General features: G+C 38.8%; 2 protein-coding genes across 8 annotated transcripts in view; one reads left to right on the top strand and one right to left on the bottom strand.

Annotated features, from left to right (window-relative positions):
• The window catches only part of CHLSN (cholesin), a 134,684-nt gene that overhangs the window by 48,721 nt on the left and 65,072 nt on the right, over positions 1–20,891 (top strand). The window lies entirely within an intron of this gene.
• Positions 1–20,891, bottom strand: part of GPR146 (G protein-coupled receptor 146) — a 29,706-nt gene that overhangs the window by 5,103 nt on the left and 3,712 nt on the right. The window contains exon 1 of one of the 4 annotated variants that reach the window (XM_074841368.1): positions 12,123–12,497. The exons of 1 other annotated variant lie outside the window; for it this stretch is intronic. The gene's annotated coding sequence lies outside the window, so the exon portion shown is untranslated. 2 more of the 4 variants (XM_074841366.1, XM_074841369.1) reach the window with 2 other exon arrangements.

A 20,891-nucleotide genomic window follows, 5' to 3' on the forward strand; every position in this document is an offset into this window, starting at 1 on the left:
TACATCTTTAAAATAAGTACCAATGTAATATACATGAAAATTAGTACAATGGTTCTTAAAATTACCTTTTATATAGCTAATAATATGTACAGGCAGTTGCTGAAAAATTGAAGGATATAAGCTGAAGCACAAATCTTAGCAATAAGATGGAGAATAGAGGTCTCTAAGGTGTTAAATAAGCTTTCTCTGAAAAGATAGTTTCTTAGGAGGCACATCCAAGGCAGTATCATGGATGTATACTGGATCACTGATAAAATTGAGAAAGACTAGAGGGAACTGGGAAATGAGGTGAAGGTTTGGCTTTTTTTTTTCAATAGGGTCAGTTTGTATTCGGACTTCCAACCTATACCCCATTTAGTTCTGAAAAAACAATGGACCTCTGTAGTCTAGGGAACCTAATATCAGGGCAGCCTGACTTTCCAAAAGGCAAGAATTGGCTATCATTTCCTCTCAAAATAGCTTGAATTCTTTAAAAAGTATGCTAGTATCAGCAGTTGTTGTCCAGCTATCTCTGCTTTATCGTCAGTAAAGAGATAACATTTTAACTGAAATCAGCGAACTTCAAAGCAATCATGAAAAGTCTCTTTCCAAAATGCAGAAATAAGAAATAATCTCTAAAGTACAACTCACAACATCCACAGCCTTAAAATCGTGGCTGTTGTTCCTGCCAGCCCATTTCTGGGACAGCGTAGAATTTATGCAGCAGGTGATTTCCCATGTCACGTGTACTCTGTCAGATACTCAGCACTGTTTGGTGTGCTTCCCATTTAGCACGTATAGGAAAGTATAAGTACACGTACCTGCATTCTTTCCAGAGAGAGACAAGATTTAATCAAATCCACAATAAACATTGTGCAATTAAAACGAATGTTACTAGACAACATGCTATACTCCATGAACCATATGGCTAAATTATACAGTATGGGTTTTGTAAGCATACGGATATGTGGTTGCATCTCTCTAGTGCTAATCCTTTGACACTTCAGCCATAGTACAGAATTTGTTCCAGAATCATGTCAGCTTCCATTTCTTATTTCCTATTGCAGTTGTTTTGTGTGCATTTTTTTCTAAATACCATAGCCTGTGCCAGAAAACAGGCTAAAAATACAGTAATTTTAGCTGGGCAAACAAATTTTTATTCCACTGTCATATGTTGGATTTCCTCAGAGAAGTGGCTTCTGTGGCAGCAACACAAGATGCAGTTCTGTTGTTTTCAAAACTTGCTTTCACCTTTGTGAAAAAACTTACTTTGTTTTCTCAAATCAGTTCTTTAGTATTACATATGAGTAGAAAGTATAATATCTTTATGTTGTCTTTCAATGCTCATGCTATTTTTGAGCACTGAAAACAACCTAGTTCATTTTCAGGAAGCATCTGTTGTTTGAAGTTTTTAAGAAAGAAAAAAGCAAAGCTGTTTTGCACAGTTGAAGGCAACCAAAATTACATCTCATTGAACTGTTATGACTTGATTCAACCAAAGCAGCAGACTGGAACTAGATATTGCAAATATATGCATTATGGTGACTGCAAGGGTGACTAAGCACAGGCATGGATACAATCATGTAATTCCATTATGTAGGTTTATCCTTAAGCATGTAGCTTTGATTACTCCAGACTGAATTACATCAGCCACAGAATACTCGCCTGTATATTGTCTCAGAAGATCAACAGTCTTTGCTACTGCACTTTATGTTTTACAGAGCAGGGGCACGTCTGGTTTCACAAGTGTTTTTAGTAACTACCCCTTTTTCTTTATGTCCTCTAACTGCAGTTAAATAAGACAATTCTATTTTAATGATAGAAATGGTGGGCAGTTCATTGTGTTAAATAGTAATCTTAGGAAATTACAAAATTTATCTCAAAAATGAGCAAAAAATACAATTCAAAATAAAAATATTTTCTAAAGAAATTTTGTCAATGACTTCGAAATTACCAGATGAGGTATTTCTGCCACTACTGTAGAAACCACCCACTTTTAATTGTCACTTACCTGCGAAGGCACTGAACCTGTTTGCTGTTCTATACAGGCCCAGTTCAGCCTTTCTTATCCAGCAGTGTCTTTTGTCATTTTAAAGGCAGTTTTGTCTTCACGGACCATGTCTGGGTATGTCCTTATGATGCTTCGGATGCAGCAGTTTTACTCGATCAATCTAAACTAACCCCTTCTCCAGTCAAAAGTAGTTTTTCAGCCCCAGGTTGACTGTTGCATAAGTGAATGCTGCAGTCCTCTTGTTTACTGTGGCCTGACTCAGCCTTCCCTAATGCTTCCCCTGGTCTTGACTGCTTTTATACTTTTATCACATCGAAAATTGCCATCAGAGCGTAGCAGGCAGAATGCAGGCGCGTCCTGCGGCCGCCGCTCGCCCTCCAGCCTGCGTGTCCCATGGCCCCAGCAGCGTTGCTGTAAAGCCTCTTACCTCTGGTTCCCGGTTTACATTCCCCCGCGCTGCCGGACCCACACGCCTTGGCTAAGCGGCGTTTCCGAGGGAGGAGGCCGGCGGCAAAGCCAGGTCTTGTTTCTCTTTGAAAACATGGTGATCGCCTCTCGCCAGCCCGGCAGCGTGCGACTCTGCGCGCCGCCTGCGCTGCACTTGTTTTTCCTCTATAAGTTACTCACAAGTTTCTGCTTGGCTTGGCAGGCGGCAGGCCCCTCCCTTTCCCTGTTTACAGCCAGTTTCAAGAAGTGAGAGGCTGTGCTCGGAGGGGAGAGAGCTGTTCGATCCAGCTCAGTTTAGTCTCTGGGTTTCAGATTTACTACTTAAAATATACAAGCTGCGGGAGCACGCAGGTTTGTTATGGTATTGTCATCTGCGCTGGGGTTCTCCCGGGACAGGGGAGAGGCTGTTCCATTCCCTGCAAGTGCAGTCAGCAGCTCTCGTTCAAGAGCATGGGGTTTATTTTTAACCTGACACGAGAATATGTAGCTTTGAGGGTGCATTTTTATAGGCCATACAGCCTAAACAATCAGTGTTGAAAAATTACTACGAAGCACACAGGTGCTTCTGCTGCTTGCAAAGGTGAGCGAGCTTGTAATACAAGCTAGGAAGGAAAGTTTGAGCGTTTACTTTGAATTTGGAGATTGTTTTGGTGTTGTGAAAAGGCATTACGATGTGAGCCTCATTTGGTGATGGTATTATGGATTCCACTCTGTTTCCTTTTTTGAAAAGTTGAAAAGACTGTTGTTCTCAAGAGTATTTGCATGTCACTCGCAATTCATGGATGTGTGTACGTTCTCTGTGCCGTTAAAACAGATCATTTCTTGAAAGAGTTTTTGCACAGTAGTTGATAATTTGTTCCATACTGAATTTTGTACTGTGGTTGTTCTGTTGTTTATATGGAAACTTATTGAACTAAAGTTACTACCTTCGAAGTATGTTTTTAGCTGATATCATCAACCAAAACCAAGAGCTGCCTTTTTCAGAATAATGTCTTATATTTAGAGATTCTGAAGCTTTATTCCATAGCAAATAAACACCAATGAAAAATCCCTTAATTATAAATTAAGCAGGTGTTTATGGAATAAATGCCAGAGGAACACTGAAAATGGTTACTCGGTTTGTGTTGACTTGTATCTGCAGTTTGGCTTTTTTAGGCAGGGTCTGCGCTTCTTGGTTTGTATTTAACAATTCATTATGAATATTGTAAAACTACGGCAACTCCTGAATGGCAGAAAATTCCAGCATTTCTATTTGATACATGGTCCACAGACAGAATTGTGTATGTGCTATGGATAACTCTGTGTTACAAACTATGGCATCAAGTCTTTTCTGCTTCGAAACTTTAGAAGGACTTTAACCGTCATAAATTCACTGGGGAAACACCAAAGTAGGAAAGGTATTAGTGTAGAAGTACTTTTAGATTCTGATACTTGGCCGAAAGCCAATCTCTTTACATGTCATACATTGAAGGTGGTTTTACTTAGATAAAAATTTACATGAAGTACTTAAGAGAAACTTCTTACAACACTGTACAAAAAGTGCAGAGCACTCGGTGGCAAAGATTATTTTAGAAAAAATGCATAAAATGAACTTTAATTAATAAGAAAAATCAAGTGTTGCTTAGTTGTATTACAGTCCATAGCTGCAGTCAGGTTTTTTTCAGACATTTTCATTCATAATGCAGCATTAAGTTGCAGAGCAGGTTGGTTAACAGTTTCAAGCATGGCCATTCCATGCTCTGATTATTATATTTGACTTAAAGAATCCAAAACCTTTATCCGGCTGTGGCACTATCTCTTGCTCTGCAGATTTTTTTGTTTAGACAATAAATGATTTGTCTATGTGTTCTGTTATCGTCTATATGTGAAATAGCTCTTATCGAGATTATCTAACCTTTGAGTATGCGTTTTTACAAGCTGTAATATCATTATAAACCACACATAGCTAATAAAGCTTTTGCCAACGAGGTGAGTCTCTAAACAGGCCTAAGAGGATCTCTTAATTCCTACAGGGACTGAAACCCAAGGGTGCTGCATAGGGGAGGGCTGAGCGCTGCGTAGAGCTTTGCTGGATGGCACAGGTTTGCTTCAGATCAAGACGGAAAAGCTTGGCCAAAAATGTTGCATATATGCTTAAACCATGACTTAGTAGACTGTCAGCTATGCATCAGGATTTAAAAGGTGCTTTTTGAAAGTGTCATGCTACTGATGGATTAATTCTTAAAACTTTAAATAATGAATGGTTGCTATTTCTGGAAAATAGCATACCTGCAATTAATTGTACCTCAAGGGGAACACACTCTGAACTCTCAAGTGCAAGAGAATGAAGTGTCACACTGCTGTTACTTCTCAGCCAGGGTAACATGACATTTTTTAGGCTTACTAGCTTATATACATACCATAGGGATTAACAGAAGACTTGTTGGCTGGATATACAGAAGAGTAAAACTAGATTGCCCAGGTTAGATGTGAGGGGGAAAAATGCAGCAGTGCAGGCAAATAGGTTTCAGAATATACTTTACTTATGCAGTTGCTAAGTTGCTGCTGTTTATAACATAATGATACAGCTTAGATAAAATGCTTTTAACATTAGTGGAGAAGAAAATCCTGCTTGATACTGGGTGCTGGGCTGAAAAACAGGCCCCTTCCAACCCTATCATTTATGTCTTTGTGGTGCAATCATTGACCAGTTTGGCCAGTGGTATTTTTATAATTGATACCAGTTCCATTTTTATAGTGTAGTTAATTCAGTGCAATATAATGTGAAAGAAGCCATGACTAAATCACAAGAATAATTGATATACAGTAGCATTGAATATAACCTTCCTCTTGGATAATTAAAGAAGTACAAATAAGAGAAAGCAAGAGTAGGTCAGTTGGAAGAGGGGTGGTTCTTTTCTTTCTACAGTAGCATTGTTTGTCCCTGGTCCTGTGAGAGGGAGCACAGAGCAAGGAGTTTGCCACCCCTGGCAAGTGAACTCATGGGAAGAGCAGACGCCCAGCCTCCTGGGCCCACTGATTTCACCCTCGTCACATAAGGCTCAGGTTTTGGTTTTCTAAACCCATTCCCTTTGCAGTATGAACTTGCTTTCGTAGCAGTAATAACAATAATTAAAAACTGAAAAAAAGAAAAAAAAAAAAAAGACCTTTAACTCATACCACCCAATTATTACCCACTCCTGCTTAATTCTGCACAACTTGAGTGCTGTGAGCCCATTTCCAGTTTTATAACTTACTGCCTCCCCTTGGTCCAGTGTTATTCCTTAAGCACTCCTTCTGTCCAGACATAAATGTTTATGTACATTTTGCCCTGCTTTTTTAAAAAAACCCCTTGTTTTTCACATCTGCCTGGCCCTTATTTTCCTCTTTGTCTCTCCCTGATGACCCCATTACAATTAATGCTGCACCTCCCATCACCATTTGCTTATATGACACATATATGGTATCATATCAGACTTATCACAGGGTTTCTAAGTATGATACTCTTTCACTTCTTACTTCTCTATTACTTTCCCGTGGGACATCTGACAATGTTCTTAGGCATGTTGAGTTAACAGTGAAAACTGAATTCTCAAGAACTGCAGGGTGTATTTCTGTCACACCTGGAATGAGTACAGAGATACGTTTTGAAATTGGTCTTTGCATTTTGCTTTGGTCATCCTTTGAGGTTGCTCGCTCCCTGCTTTTCCAGAAATTTCTGAATATGTGTTGTCTTCAGAGCACTTCAGAGCTTAGCTCCTTCCTGTGGACCCCTCTCTCACTTGCTAGTCAGTCTTCGGTTTTAGAACTATTTCCAGAATACAAAAGATCACAATGCATATTTTGACAGGCCTATTACGCTAGGTGACCACAGATGTTGGCAACTGCTGCCATTGTCACTTGTTTATTCTTTCATTCTGTAAGCACCATCTTTGTGGTAAATCATCTGCATAGCAGCTGCTTGGTCATTCAGATCCCACTTGTGCAATGATAATCTGCTTTTTTAATGCTGTTTATTTCTTTGTAGTAGAGCCTCTGCAGGAGTTAGGTGGCTGATAGCTGTGCCCTCCTCGCAGCTCCTCAGGAACAGCTGCACTGGGGACTCTGCAGGAGTTAACTCTGTACACTCGACCGTGTTTTGTTAACTTCTCTCAGTGTCCCAGTATCAGATGAGTGTTACTGGTCTCCTGCTCCACCTCTTCCTGACTTAGCTTTATCACTGAATTCCAAAAGAGCCTCTATATGGAAAACCTGACATATCTTTTTCATTTTTAACATTTATGTGCAGTGAGAAAGGATTCACCATAGAGTGAACAGTGAAGCTTTTAATACATCATAGATGTGTTGTGGGTTAAGATTTCATTACTGCAAAAAGTGAAATATTTTTGTGCAGTTTTGAAGATAGGGTATTCCATCAAGCAGAATGAATTTATGCAGCAGTTACCTGTATTTGTTTACAAGCCATAGCTGCCTGGGTTTCTGAAATGAGATACAATTTTGAGATGCCTAAATATCCACTAGGTAATACTCTTCTTTAAAAACTGAGTTACATGCAAAACAAAAGCCCTGTAATTTTCCTAGTATTCATACTGACTTCCAGTTATTTACGGTGTATTAAATAACAGGAATAATTAAAGTGAATATAGTATCAGAAAATAGGCTTCATAAGATGCTTAGAGTTCTGAATTTTATAAAGTTGACTAACTGGAATACAAGAAGTGACAGCTTTTAAGCGTCAGCAGAGTAGACGGCTCCATTCAGAGTGTTGAATACAAACAGTGAGCACCACTGCAGTTCCTGGCCCAGGTTTTCAGAGCACTTGGAAGCTGATTTTGATGCAGCTATTCTACTTTAAAACTAAGTGACAACAAACTTAAATAAAAATCAGTATCAAGATGATTGAAAACTGCTATATATGTTCAGTTTTTTAACCGATTCAGTGAAAAAAATATTTTAAAAATTTAACGCGTGGCAGAATTTCCACTGTACTTAAAACTGGTGAGCCACGGAAACCAAAAGACTTAATTAAAACATACAATTTCAGTTTCTGGGAGAGCACACAAGCCCATTAACTGTAGCAAATATTTTCATTCAATTTAAAACTGAATGTAAGTTGCAGTTTCTTTTCATATGAAATGCTTCAACTCAGTGGATCTAGCAAGGGTTACACGCACCTTCAGAAAGCATTCTTACTGTCATGATGTTGATGTTCAGAGTAGCTGGGACTTAGTAGATTTACATAGTAGATGCACTTTGTGCCACTGTTTTTAATGAAAGTATTTAGTTCATTTTTCTTGACTTAAGGAATTGAATACACTAGCTGGGTGATTTCATTAAATCATTTCAAAAAGATCTTAGATCTTTTTTATATGATGATCATCACTTCAGTGATAACTACAGGGGTTCTTCACCCCAGTTATCTACAGACACTTAAACTGTATAACAACAAATCAGTTAAGACTGGTTTTGGGGAAAAAATATTTATGAAACTTTTACGTTCCCTTTTTTTATGTAAAGTTTATCAGATCATGGAGAAGAATTTAAAATTTTCTGCTATGGCCTTTTTAATATTTGAGAAAGCATAAAATTACAAGACGGTTTTATGGTAAATGTTTAGCTAATTTATTTGTTTAGAGTGTAGGTGCAAACAGATCATTTGTACCTCTTACAAGATAGCAAGTCGCTAGATCCCTGCATTTCCAGCATTTTGGAGTTGCTCAGGTTCCAGGTAAGGAATGTATACGAACTGAACATCGCACTTCTGGTCCATGTAAAACAGCATCACTCCAGTAAAGAAGACAGATTCTTGCCAATCAAAATTAATGCAAATTATCCCTATTCTAGATACTGCAGACTGAATTTATCCCAGTGACAGAGCATCAAAGGTGCACCGACTCTGCTGGAATTACTCTGTAAATGAGTTGGCCCAGTGACTTGGCAGGATGGAAACAGCAGCTCTTATCTTAACCCACTGTTCGTTAGCTTCACCCATGCGTAGGACTTGTGACAGGGAACACTGCTGAAATTTGGCAGCATGGAAACATTCCCCACAGATATTTTGCTGCCAGTTGCAAAGACTGACAGGAGGCACAGATGGTAGTTTTCCTGGAAACTATAATATAATGCCATTTCCTATTAGAAACATCAGTGAAAACTGACCCAGTGACTTGTCAACAAGACATCACGCTGACCATGTAGGAAACTCTTGTGAAACAGATTCAGACTGCAGGGACCAGATTTCCAGTAAATGCAAAAATTCTGACGTAGTTCTTTCTCAGATAACATTTGTCAGTGTAAGTGTAAAACTGGTTTGAGTTTAGAGTTTGAAGGGGAAAATTGGCCCTCAGCAGAGTTGCACTGAGGCTGAAATTACTTCAAAATTTGTCACATCCGTTGGGGATAAACAGATCTCTTCCTGATAATTGTCAGCAAGTCTGAAATGTCTTGTTCTTGACGCTCCTCTGGCTTTTAATTTCTATTGCTTGGTGAAGGAAATAAAATTTTCTAGCTGCCTCTTGGATGAACTTGCATATTTACTGATTGCATCTTATTCCATTTATAATGTCTGAATAAAATGTTTTAATTTTACATTCTCAGAGGGCTAATATAATATTAATGCTTATCTAAAGGTGGCTATTATTAGACTGTAAGATTTGGAGTAGGAATTTTCATTTACCAGGGGCTTGAAATTAAGAGGCATCCTACTGACATGAATGGGTTCTGATTTGTCCACCTACTGTTTGTCATGTACCATTCCCCACTCCACTTTTTACCCCTTATTCATCAAAAATTTCTACCAATAATCTTGATTTCTCATAAGGCTCCTCATTGCACCTATATGTATGGAATGACCCTTCCATCCAACTAGAAAAAGCCAGTAATAATTAACCTTTGTCTTCTAGGATGCTGGAAAAGGGCTTGACAGATTTAAATATTTGATGATTTGATTTGAGTCCTTGGCCATACTTCCCAGGTGTGTGGGTGGGGATGCTTCCTTGGATATTCTTAACAGGTGTCATTTTTTACAGCCCAGTTTGAGGCTGGGCAAATTTTTCCAAGGGCAAAAAAACAGAAGTAATTTTGGGGGAAGAAATGTGCAAAGGAGTGTGGGACCTTTGTAAACCAGGACTCTCTAAGCCTAAATTCTCCCATTACAAAACATCTGTGAAGTTACACTTTGAGTATACTACCTGTAGCCACCTATAATCCACATTCTGTCGAATCCGTGGTGTTTTGGGAAGCCATGGTTAGGATTGTACAAATTCCCAGGGTTACAGACAAATAAATGACATTGAAATAAATACTAGTGCTTACCAATGGTAGTGTATCAATTTACATGCCATACAACAATTACTGGTGGATTTTTTTTAATTTGAACAGATTTTTTAAAAATATTTTTAGTGTTCTCAATAGGTACACACATTTTTAATAATCTTGAACACCACAGGAAGAAAACACAACTTCTGTAGCAGATTTTGTAACCGCAGAAGCTGTACTGACCCTTGATATATAAAATTGTATTGGGTTTGCGTGGCAAGGTTTTAGTAGCGGGGGGGCTAAAAATCTGTGCAACTGCAGCCAGAGAGAGGAGTGAGATTATGTGAGAGAAACAACTCTGCAGACACCCAGGTCAGTGAAGAAGGAGGGGAGGAGGTGCTCCAGGCCCGGAGCAGAGATTCCCCCACAGCCCGTGGGGCAGCCCCTGGTGAGGCAGCTGTGCCCTGCACCCATGGAGGGGAACGGTGGGGCAGATCCCACCTGCAGCCCGGGGGGGACCCCACGCTGGAGCAGGTGGGTGCCCAAAGGAGGCTGTGACCCCGTGGGAAGCCCGCGCTGGAGCAGGCTCCTGGCAGGAGCTGTGGCCCCATGGAGAGAGGAGCCCACGCTGGAGCAGGTTTGGTGGCAGGACTTGTGACCCTGCAGGGGACCCACACTGGAGCAGGGGAGGAGTGTGAGGAGTCCTCCCCCTGAGGAGGAAGGAGCGGCAGAGACAACGGGTGATGAAGTGACCACAACCCCCATTCCCTGTCCCTGTGCCACCCTGTGTGGGGGGAGGAGGTAGAGAAATTGGGAGTGAGGTTAAGCCTGGGAAGAAGGGAGGGTTAGGGAGGAAGGTGTTTTAAGATTTTGTTTTTCTTTCTCATTATCCTACTCTGATTTGATTGGCAATAAATTAAATTAATTTTTCCCCAAGTTGGGTCTGTTTTGCCTATGATGGTAACTGGTGAGTGATTTCTCTCTGTCCTTATCTCGACCCATGAGTGTTCCGTTCTATTTTCACTCCCGTGTCCAACTGAGGAGGGGAGTGATAGAGCAGCTTTGGTGGGCACCTGGCATCCTGCCACAGTCAACGCACCACAAAAATAAATTTATAGTCTGCTTCCTCCTGTGCTAATAGGTGGAAGCCTGAGGAGTAATTAGTTTGTAACAGAGCCAGTTTCTTAGTAATGATTGATAAATGGTTGTTTTTACATAGCCCACACAGACACAGGGTGCATACCAACAGTAAACCACAGTGTGTAGGGAGGTCACTGGAGCCTGCTAGTCTATCATCACTTCAGTGAGCCTTACATGTTCTAGCTGTTGTCGAAGATATGCAGAATATTCTGATAAATTCTTATCTGATGCTCAGATCCTGCACACAGAAGTTCAAATGAATCATTCTGATGTGCAGATCACAAACATAAATGTTCACATGAATCACTTTGTCCAGACATTTGATGAACTTTTTTCATCATTTCAGAAATAGTCCAACTTCTATTGAAACCCACAGGATACTGCTTTGACTTAAATGATGGGGCCTATAAAATACGTGAAGGATGTGACGCTGGCCTGAGAAATAGGGTGCTGCCTTTTTATGCTGCTTTAGCATTTATGTAAAAAGGACATGAAGTTCAGCTGACAGAGCCCTAAAGGAAGGTAGGTCTTCTGCTAAGTACAGTAGAAAACAGATTGCAAATACGGTGATTAGCATAGTTAAAAATGCTTAATGGAGTCTAAAAAGGACAGCAGTCGTTCTGCTTATTCAAAGCTTCTGCTGAAAGCAGTTAGGAAATTTTTGGGGCTTTGAAGTTTGCCTTTGGCTTACCTTCTTTTATAATATAAATGAAAATGCAGCTTAATTGTGATTAATTAGTTAATTAGTTACTGCTATGTCTTTTAGTTGCTTTGCAGTAATATTTCACAGTATGGTTTGCTGTGTGTTTTATTATTATGCTATGAATAGAAGATTTATAAGTTTCTCACTTTCATGGAGAACTTTTTTATGTATTAAAGACTAATTAGATTAACTTTTGATCAATTCCACTGCTATACTTATGCTATACTGTTATATTCTGGATTTAATATACAGAAAAATTGAGATCTCATATATTCAGAGTGATTAATAAAAAACTTAAAAGCACATACTGAGTACATAAAGAAACAGTAAATAAGAAATCTAGCCTAATATGCAAGAGCATGAAAATTGATATGCATAAGAAGCCTACTGTAACTTTCTTCTAGACAACAACATAAAAGTAGGAGCATTACAAATTTAAACAATAACGTTTTTCATAAAGAGCTGTTATCTAAAAACTGAACATTGGTTTCTAACGATGGCACTATTCATTTTCACTGATCCAAGGTTTATAAGCATTAATGTAAATTGTTTCTAGGCTCTTAAAAAACAAAAGCAATCTAAAAGGTGAACTTCTTAAAATCTCACCTGGTAGGTACTGCCTTGTTGTTCCTTGATGGCTGGCAGAAACATTTTGCCCATCAAGTCAGACCCTTTTCAAAGTGAGCTCAGCAGAAACTCCAATATCTCATTTCTCTAGTAGGAGTAAACAATGGGAGAGCTTAGAAAAAGACCGCTGACGCTGCTGCTCTGCCCTCGGTAGTGGCACCGAGCTTTGTGTATACATGTGACTTCCCCTGCACATACATACACATAATCCTTTAAGCTTCAGCTGCACGCTCTTATTGGCGCAGAGGGCTGTTGCAAAAACAGGGGGCCTGATCCTGCCATAAGGACTCTTCTGCGTACCATGTTCATAATTGTGAAAGGGGTTTTTAGGGGTCTTTTTTTGCAAAGGACAAACTGAAAGGACCTTACTGTGGTTCGAGAACAGTTCAACCTTTGGTGTAGTTACGTAATGGGAGACAAATAGTGGCTGCATCAAACCAGGAGAGCTTTTTTGTTATGAGAAAATAATTTCTACCATAGGAGTAGTTACTCTGCAAAGCTGTGTGTGTTAACAGAGTAATAAACCTGGAGCAAAATAAGCCAAACTGGCAAAAATGTTATTAAATTTTTTCTTTAGAGCTACTCATCCCAGCTGTGTTTGTCAGGAGTCATATCCCTTCCCACCTTTGAAAAACAATGCTACCCAGCAAAAGCCAGTAACATCCACTTGGCCGCTGGAGAGTTTACACAGTAACCAACATAAGACCTGAAAAAGAGCCAATGTATGTTTTAAAAAATACTTTACTGTAAACCTCAGAAGTATTTTAAGCATTTAAATAGAACATTCTAATTAAAATTTTAAAAAAAGGTAACAAAAATACTGCTGCTATATCATCTTACTTTAGTGAGATGGTAGGTAAATGTAAATTCTTTCAATTTGAATAGAAAGCATGTAATATCGTGATTCTGTCTACTTAGCTTGAATACAAATAGTCCTTAAATAATTTGCCTTTTTAAACTGTAATGAAGAATTAATTTATGTGTTTTCCTTCCTCCCCAAAGCAGTGAAGTGTAATATATGCTTTTACTTATCTACTGAAAAGGAGTTGACCCCTAAAATGAATGAAGAATTTGTCATTCATGTTAGGCATGTATGTAGCATGTGTATTTTCTGATTTTATACCATTAATTGCTCATTTTTATTCTTTCACTATCTTACAAGATGAAACTTCATAATAGGACTCTAGGACAGACTCTAAGCTTAATACCTGAGAACTTTTTTGATTGTTGGTATTTACGATCTAAGTATTTACCTAATTCTGTTATTTTTTTGTTCCTTTTGGCTAAGCTTTTATTGTTTATATTAAAGTAAAACCCCAAGTCTCTATTTACAGTATTTATCGCACAGCGGCTCTGTTTATAGGTCCCACATTAATATTTTCCATTAAATGCTCTATTGTTAGAGATTGGTCAAATTGTTAAATAAACAAGCACTTCTTTAATCTCTGAAGTAATACTTCTGTGAGGAGACAATGTGAGGCAGCCAGGATTATGCTTTTTCCTTTTATTTTATGGTTTGTATTTTGAAACACAGAGCAAAACCCCCAAACTGTGTTGATTTACATTTGATAAAATGCCAGTGACAGCTGGGCATAGAGTTTAAGGTGAAATGTGCTTTCCTTTTGAAATTCAGACCTCATAAACTTTAGCATATAGGCTTTTTGCAGGAGAAAAATGCAGAGATTGGGAGATGGAATAGTACTCTTTTGGTCTCCAGGGAGAGCAGAAGGTAATAATGTGGCTCCTTCGAGTCTGCTGCTCTCTTGGTTTTATAGAGGGAACTGCTTGCTCTTACAGGCCCCGCCAGTCCATCACTTCTCTCAGTCTGCAGTGCCCACAACCTTATAGGTTTTACATTGTCCCGGTCGGATTTGTCTAGCACATTCCCTGAGGCTTGTTTGAATGTAAAGATATACAATCCCCTACACAATTACGCTATGTAACTAGTACTTGTCACTGATAGTCTGGAGTAACTTGGGGTAGTTGTGGGGCAGAGGAGACCATCGTGCTTTGACCAGAAAGGTCCAAATTTTAACAATATCTGTACTTGTAGAACTTGCCCAGGTATTTCTTATGGCAGACCCACGAGGCTTTGTGCTGAGACTCGGTCCTGGCCCAACAGCTGCAAGGCGACTGAATGAAATGGTGAACAAGGATGTTTGAGGTTTACTTTAGTAACTTTTTCTTTTAACCCTGCCTTATTGCAAAGTAAGCAAGTGCCAGCCTCAGTGAAGATGGAGCCTCTTCTCTCACCTGCCAGGAAAATTAGCCCATACTTAAAACACCTTTAAACACAAGCCAGATATATTTTCTCTGCACGTGGTAGAAGTTCAGCTGGATAGGAGTCCAGTATGAGCATGAAACACATACATAACCTAATGCACTTTTTCTTTACTGCCACTAAGCAGCAGGGATCACAGTAGCCTTGGGGGTCTCCTCACATGCTTAATTTTCAGAAGCTGTATACTGTTGCTATTGGTTTGATTAATATGCTGAATTAAACATGGCAGTTCTCTGTCCATCCTTCTCCAAATACAGTTCTCGTTGCTGATGGTTCTATGAAGTTAATGCACAGTCCTAAAGTTCATAATTACAAGTAACTTTGTTAATATGAAGGTTGTATTTGAGCAGTGCAGGTTTTTTTGTTTACAGAATAATTTGTAGTGGTTCAGATGATGAAGTCACCATGTGTTTGAGGTGCTGATGTTTCTGACGCGCTGCTACATCTGATACGAATTGATAGACAACTCTGATAATATTTCTTACTTACAGGAGCTAAATAAGACAAAACCCAAGAAGTTCTGTTCAATTTTGTTCGGCAATATAATGACCTTCAAAGTTCATCTTCTAGGAGTGCTTTATGCAGTAACTTAGACTTAGGTAGAGTTAGTGATTCAGATGGATTAAACAAATCACAGGGTTAAAGTGAAGGTAGTTATTTAGGACTGTGGTTGCCAGAATATTATTTTTATGAGCTGAAGTGGTTTTGTTGAAGCATTACTATGGCATTAGTGAATTAGCGGGTGTACATTTGGGCCCTTCATACCCATGTGTAAATTGTCTATAAAGAATAGTTATTCATATAAAAGGATTATCAGAAATATTCCTTGGTATACTTTTATCTTAAGCTGAAATGATGGTACCTTCAGAGGAGTGCAAACAGTTGTTCATACATGATAAAAGAGACTGTGGTGTGGGCAAAGATCTCCTTGTTCATTGCACAGAATGCAGCCAGTCCCCACTGACACGTCTTCTCATTTTTCAGTACTGTTGTTTTAAGCATAGAAGTAAGATGTAATATTAATGGGATTAATTCAAGACTGTTTATTTGTGTTTTATCTTAGTGTGAGTATTCAGCAAGTTCATATTTGGTCATAACATGTCTGAAAATGCTTTAGTAATTAAAAAAAATTGGAATGTGCAAATCAGCTGAAGTAAGCAAAACTTATTTGCAAATTTTAGATTAGTTGCTTTAGAACTGCCTTTTATATGAGCGCAACTTTTAGTCCCTTTCATTTTTGAATCTGCTACAATATTTCAGGTTGGAAGAACTTTGATGGAAAACTTTAAGAAGGCGACCACAGTTGTACCAGTGCTGCAGCCCCATTAATCATACATTCATTCTTCAGAACCAGCGTCTCTGGTTTGAGAAATTCAACCAGCTTTCCCTAAGGGCCATTTGCAAACGAGCTCTGGTGAAACTTGCTGCGGTAGCTGGATGCATGGCGGTCTGGATGGGATGGCACAGCCTCCCTTCTGGTGAGGGTTACAGGCCTCAGGAGAGGGACGTGTGTGTCTGCACTCTCACAGCTTGATTTCCAAAATGGACCACAAAGCTGCACCCTTTCCAGGGGCCTTGCAGTGAACTCAAGCTGCTGAGACAGGCGCATGAATGTTATTTTCCTTGTGGCAGCTCCATCGTTACAGGAGTGGGAAACTCCAGCAGAGGGTCAGTGGCAAACAAGCTGGGAGAGGAGTGATAGCATCTGGATCCATCGCAGCTCCTTCCTCTGCTGACATGACTCAGGATCCTCATGTGGTTTTAGTGAAAATCCCTCAGACCTGCTAACCCAGCTAATTCAGAGAAGCTTTCCAAAAGTATTCAGAGCTTGTGATTCACTTCAATAGCATGCCTTTTATTTATTTATTTTGAAAAGACCATGAATCTGTTTCAGAAACATGGTTCTATGCTGAAAACATAGAATGAAACCTGATACTTGCATACAAATGGGAGTGATAATAATGGGCAAGGCAGGAGTATTTGCGTCTTTTCTAGTCAGTAGGCTTTTTAACTTGGGCTCCTTTTATATTTGACCTCCAATTTGAATGGCCAGACTGCTGAAATTCACCATTAGGTCCTTGCTTGTGTGGATGTATTAGAGATGTATTATGGTGTGTCTGTGTGCATCTTTTGTCTCTGCATACTTTGGATAATTTTATTAGCTATTCTTTGAAAATGTCATTAGACATTAAATCAGTTTATTTAGCTATTGTGGGCTAATCCAAACATACAGAATATAATACACTGCTCCTGGCCTTTTCCTGTTACCAGGCTTTCAGCAGCTCTTTCCTTTGCAGACCTCAGGTGGCAGGGATGGAGGAAGGACTTTAACCCTCTGGGTGTATTTTGTGAAGACAGGCTGAAGGCACTACCGCTCACTTCCCAGCACAGGAGAAACAGGAGAGGAGATGTATAAGAAGGGAAAAAGGCCAGGGCCTTACTGTCTTCCTTAATAAATACTTGGGTGCAGTCTCCCCACCCTTGAACCCTTTAAAAAAAGATGTAAAGCAGCAAGTTTGCATGCTCAAGACTGTGTCTGGCTAGCAGGATTTCATGGCCAGCTGATCATGAAGCAGTCCTAGCTTCTAAAATCTTCTTGACTGAGCATTACTTCCTGAAGCCTTCCAGATTTTGGTGAAAATTCTTGCACAAAAATCTTTTAAGATGAGGTTGCTTGGTTGGAGAACTATTTCTTTTAAAGGATAGGGAGAATGGAAATGGAGTTCAAACATCAATTCCTCTAGCTGTCCATTTTCTATTGCCACTTTTGATCTATGTTCATTTGAAAATACAATTTATTAATACATCTCTACCCCAACAGGTATTTTGATAGCATAAATCTATTGTATTTGTTGTTAATAGCAAATTTTAGAGGGAGGAAAAAAACAAGAGGAAGAATGCAACAAAAATGTTGACCTCAATGAATAAAAATCGTACTGTTTGTACTATGAGAAAATGAGATAATTGTGACTATAAAATTCTGTGCTCAAAGAATGAAAATAAACAACTGACATGCTATGTGGAAATGGGAGAGTGCCGTTACGTTGGGACGGATTGACTGAACTCTTTCCTCCATAATAATTCTTAATAAGTGGGGATATTTTTTTAGTTAAGGACTAAAACTGTGCTGGAGAGTGTTCCTGGAGTTTGGCAGCAGTGCAGGAGGATGGTTTACAAACATTCCACACCAGTAAAATATTTGGAAACCAGTATGTGGTGTTTAGCCACTATTATAAGCAGCATTAGATGCATTTGTTGTTGCATTACGGCCATCTGGCAGGTAAGTGGTTCGTTGGACTGTAAACAAATGAAGATTTCCTAGCCAGTCTACTTTTCAATCATTCCATATAAAATTTAATTTTAGGCTTACTCTTCTTTTGAGGAAAAACAAGTGATTTAAAAAAAAAAAAAAAGTCAGACAAAGGGTTAAACCATCAGTTAAATACAGCATAGTAACGTTGCAAAGTAGTTAGAGCCATTGTAGAGTTTGATTCTTTGTTTCTAGATTTTAGAATGAAGTTTCCCTTTAAGCGATAGCTAAATGGTTTTCTTAGATTGTTTGTGTGTTACACGATCCATATCAGATCAGTCTCTAAAGTGCAGCATTTTCTCCAGAGTGTCTGAAATCCTACTACAAAGAGCACTTGCGTCTTAGAGTCTGACACCAAGTAGAAAGAAAAGGCTGGAATAATAACACCACTAACTTGCTTTAATTAATTGTATGTTTCTGTACTTAAGCTTGAAGGGTGGAAAGTATTGCTTTAAAGACTACCTACAAACCTGGTGAATGAGCAGCCACTTAGGGTGCCACTTCAAAGAGAAACGCCCAAAAGAGCAACAGAAGGGAAGCTGCTTTTGAATTCTCTCAGTTCCTCCTGGCAGCCCAGACCTTGCAAAGGAAAACAACCTAGAAATGGTTATTTTCCTTTGTGTTAGTTACATAACCAGCTCCCAGCAAATAAAGCTGGAGGTGGAGCAGCCATACAAAGATCCACTTAATAACCTGTGCCTACCGTAGCTGCTAAAAGAACCTTACCTGACTTTCACAGTTTTTCCTTCCTGGCTAAGGAAGATTCCTCACTGTCTCCAGACAAAAAAACTGATAAAATTCAGGAGCCAGTTGTAGCTCTCTGTTACAGTGGTGTGTATTTTGAGATTCAAGCCTTTGCAGTTACTCCAGATTTATACCTCATTGCTGAAGCAGTCAAACAGATCTTGGTTTCCACCATTTTTTACTTTTCAGATTTCTCTGTATGCAATATTGCTGTAATTAATACTAAAGAAGTAGGAAAAGAGTAGCTGAAAAGGGAGACTGATTTTTACAAGAGTGCTCAGTCTTTCCTTTAGGATCAGTTGAAACTCCAAGAATTGTGCTTTTATGCTAATCATCCTATGCTAGTTTTAAACTTTGCAGTCATGCTGTAGCTTCCATTAACCGGTATCTGAGATGCAGGCTGGTACTTTGTTCTTGTAGATGACAGCTCCAGCTGGTCAGCATCCTTTGTTTTAGCAGTTGTGCTCTTTGCTTCCCTGTCTACGTTAGCCGTCCTCCCAGATACCCGCTACACACCATGCCTTGACCTAGTCAGCTGGCAGATTGCTGTCTCTGTCTCCCTCATTATTTTCTTCCCACAACTCTACTAATGGCCTTCTCTTGGCTTTGGGACTTCAGTTTGTGATTTACTAGCTATGAAATTCTGGAACTACATCTGTGCTCTTTCATTGTCTTCAGGTGTCAGCTGTAACACCACTGCAGAGATGTTAAAGCATAGTGCCATCATTTAAAGGATGATTAGGAGGCCAGCTTGAGGGTAGCTATTACTGATGATATAATAGGTAAAAAGGATCAAGAGAATTTATGCATTTGGCCCTTCTAACCATTGTTTTACACTTTATGTGAAATTAGATCTGGGAAGGAGGGACTTGTAATAAGTATGAAATGCTAAAATGTCACCTGTGCCCAACTTCTACAAACTTTATTATAATTTCCTCTGTAAGAATTAAAAGTCAGTTCATGTAGGCCAGAGCAGCAAATACTGTCAGACAATGTATAATGGAAATTTGTAAGAGCCAATATTTAACATCTTGAAATGAGAAGCATCCAGGATAAGTTTTGAAATCACATCACTTGAATTCAGTATATATTGCAACAAAATACGAAGGTAAATATTAAGGTATTTTCATCAGATGGCTTTAAATTAATCTTTGGATTTCCTTTAAAAAAAGAAAATACAGGACCTTTCAGTAATGGAGAAACAGGGTACTCTTCATATTACTATCACTCTGAAGTATGACACTGGGAAAAAAATTACTCTGAAATAATTCCATCTCTGTGTTTAAAGCTCTGGTTATTTGAGTCCAGAATACTTTTAAATTATCTGGTTTAGGCCTTGATACTGCAAATTAACTTTGGATAGTTAGATGCATATATAGAGGCAGAACAAAACCCCACTGAAATTAATAGGTCTTGTGTGGCCTGGGGTTCTGTCTCATAAAGCTGTTTCCTGTGCTTTTGTTTATTTTTGAAGTGTTTTAGAATGCCTTTTCCAACTAAATATATGATGTTCCATATATGAAAGATGAGTAGTACCAAACTTCAAACCATCTGACAAAGTAGCTTTCCTTCCCTTTGTTTAGGAAGATCTCTTTGATTCTGCTTATATTTAAAGTGTGCTGCTGGGTAATCATGGAACATATATCTGTTTAAACCAAATTCAAAGAGTATCATGAACTGACACCTGCTTAAGTCTTTAATTAAAAGTGCTTAATCTCTAACAATCTCTACATACATAAGCAGAAAGTATCTGTGTTTAATGTGTACTTTGAACTGCCATTCATTTAGAAATCAAAGATTTGTAAATGAAACACAGTATGCTAGACATGATGATGTTTGACTGGAATCCCTTCTCATTGGCATAGCCTAGTTTTCCTGATGCTGTCAGCCCCTGGGAATACATCCTTATTAAAAATTATGTATAGAGGGAAAATACAAAAAGAAGGCCATCTTAAAAAAACTGTATGTGTATCAACTATATATAAAACGTATTTAAAATAGGCAAATACATACAATGGGACACATAGTGGAGAATTATTCCTTCTTGGAAGGATCAGCAGAGGGAATGCTGCTTATGTGTTCAGGTTTATAGACCCTACAGAAAGAGATGTATTTTCTGTATTTTTTCCCAACTGTGTGAATTTTGCTGGGATAATATGTCTTAAAATTAAAGACTAATCTTAGTTTAGTTAACGTCCATTAATGTTAGTTCAGTCTCTCTCTCTCAGCTTTCCTCCTCCAAAAGATCTCCTCAGTGTTCTTGAAACAAATGTATAGAGAATCTTGTATTTTCTTTTTTTCCTTTTTTTCTTCTTGGCAGCCAGGGATGGTAAATAGCAGTAAGTGATAATAAGCATCTATTTTAACTATTGAAGAGAAAAAGAAGAAAGAAGAGCAGCCTCTTCAGTTTTTG

The sequence above is a fragment of the Strix aluco genome, chromosome 15, assembly GCF_031877795.1.
Source record: "Strix aluco isolate bStrAlu1 chromosome 15, bStrAlu1.hap1, whole genome shotgun sequence".
Classification (NCBI taxonomy): Eukaryota; Metazoa; Chordata; class Aves; order Strigiformes; family Strigidae; genus Strix; species Strix aluco.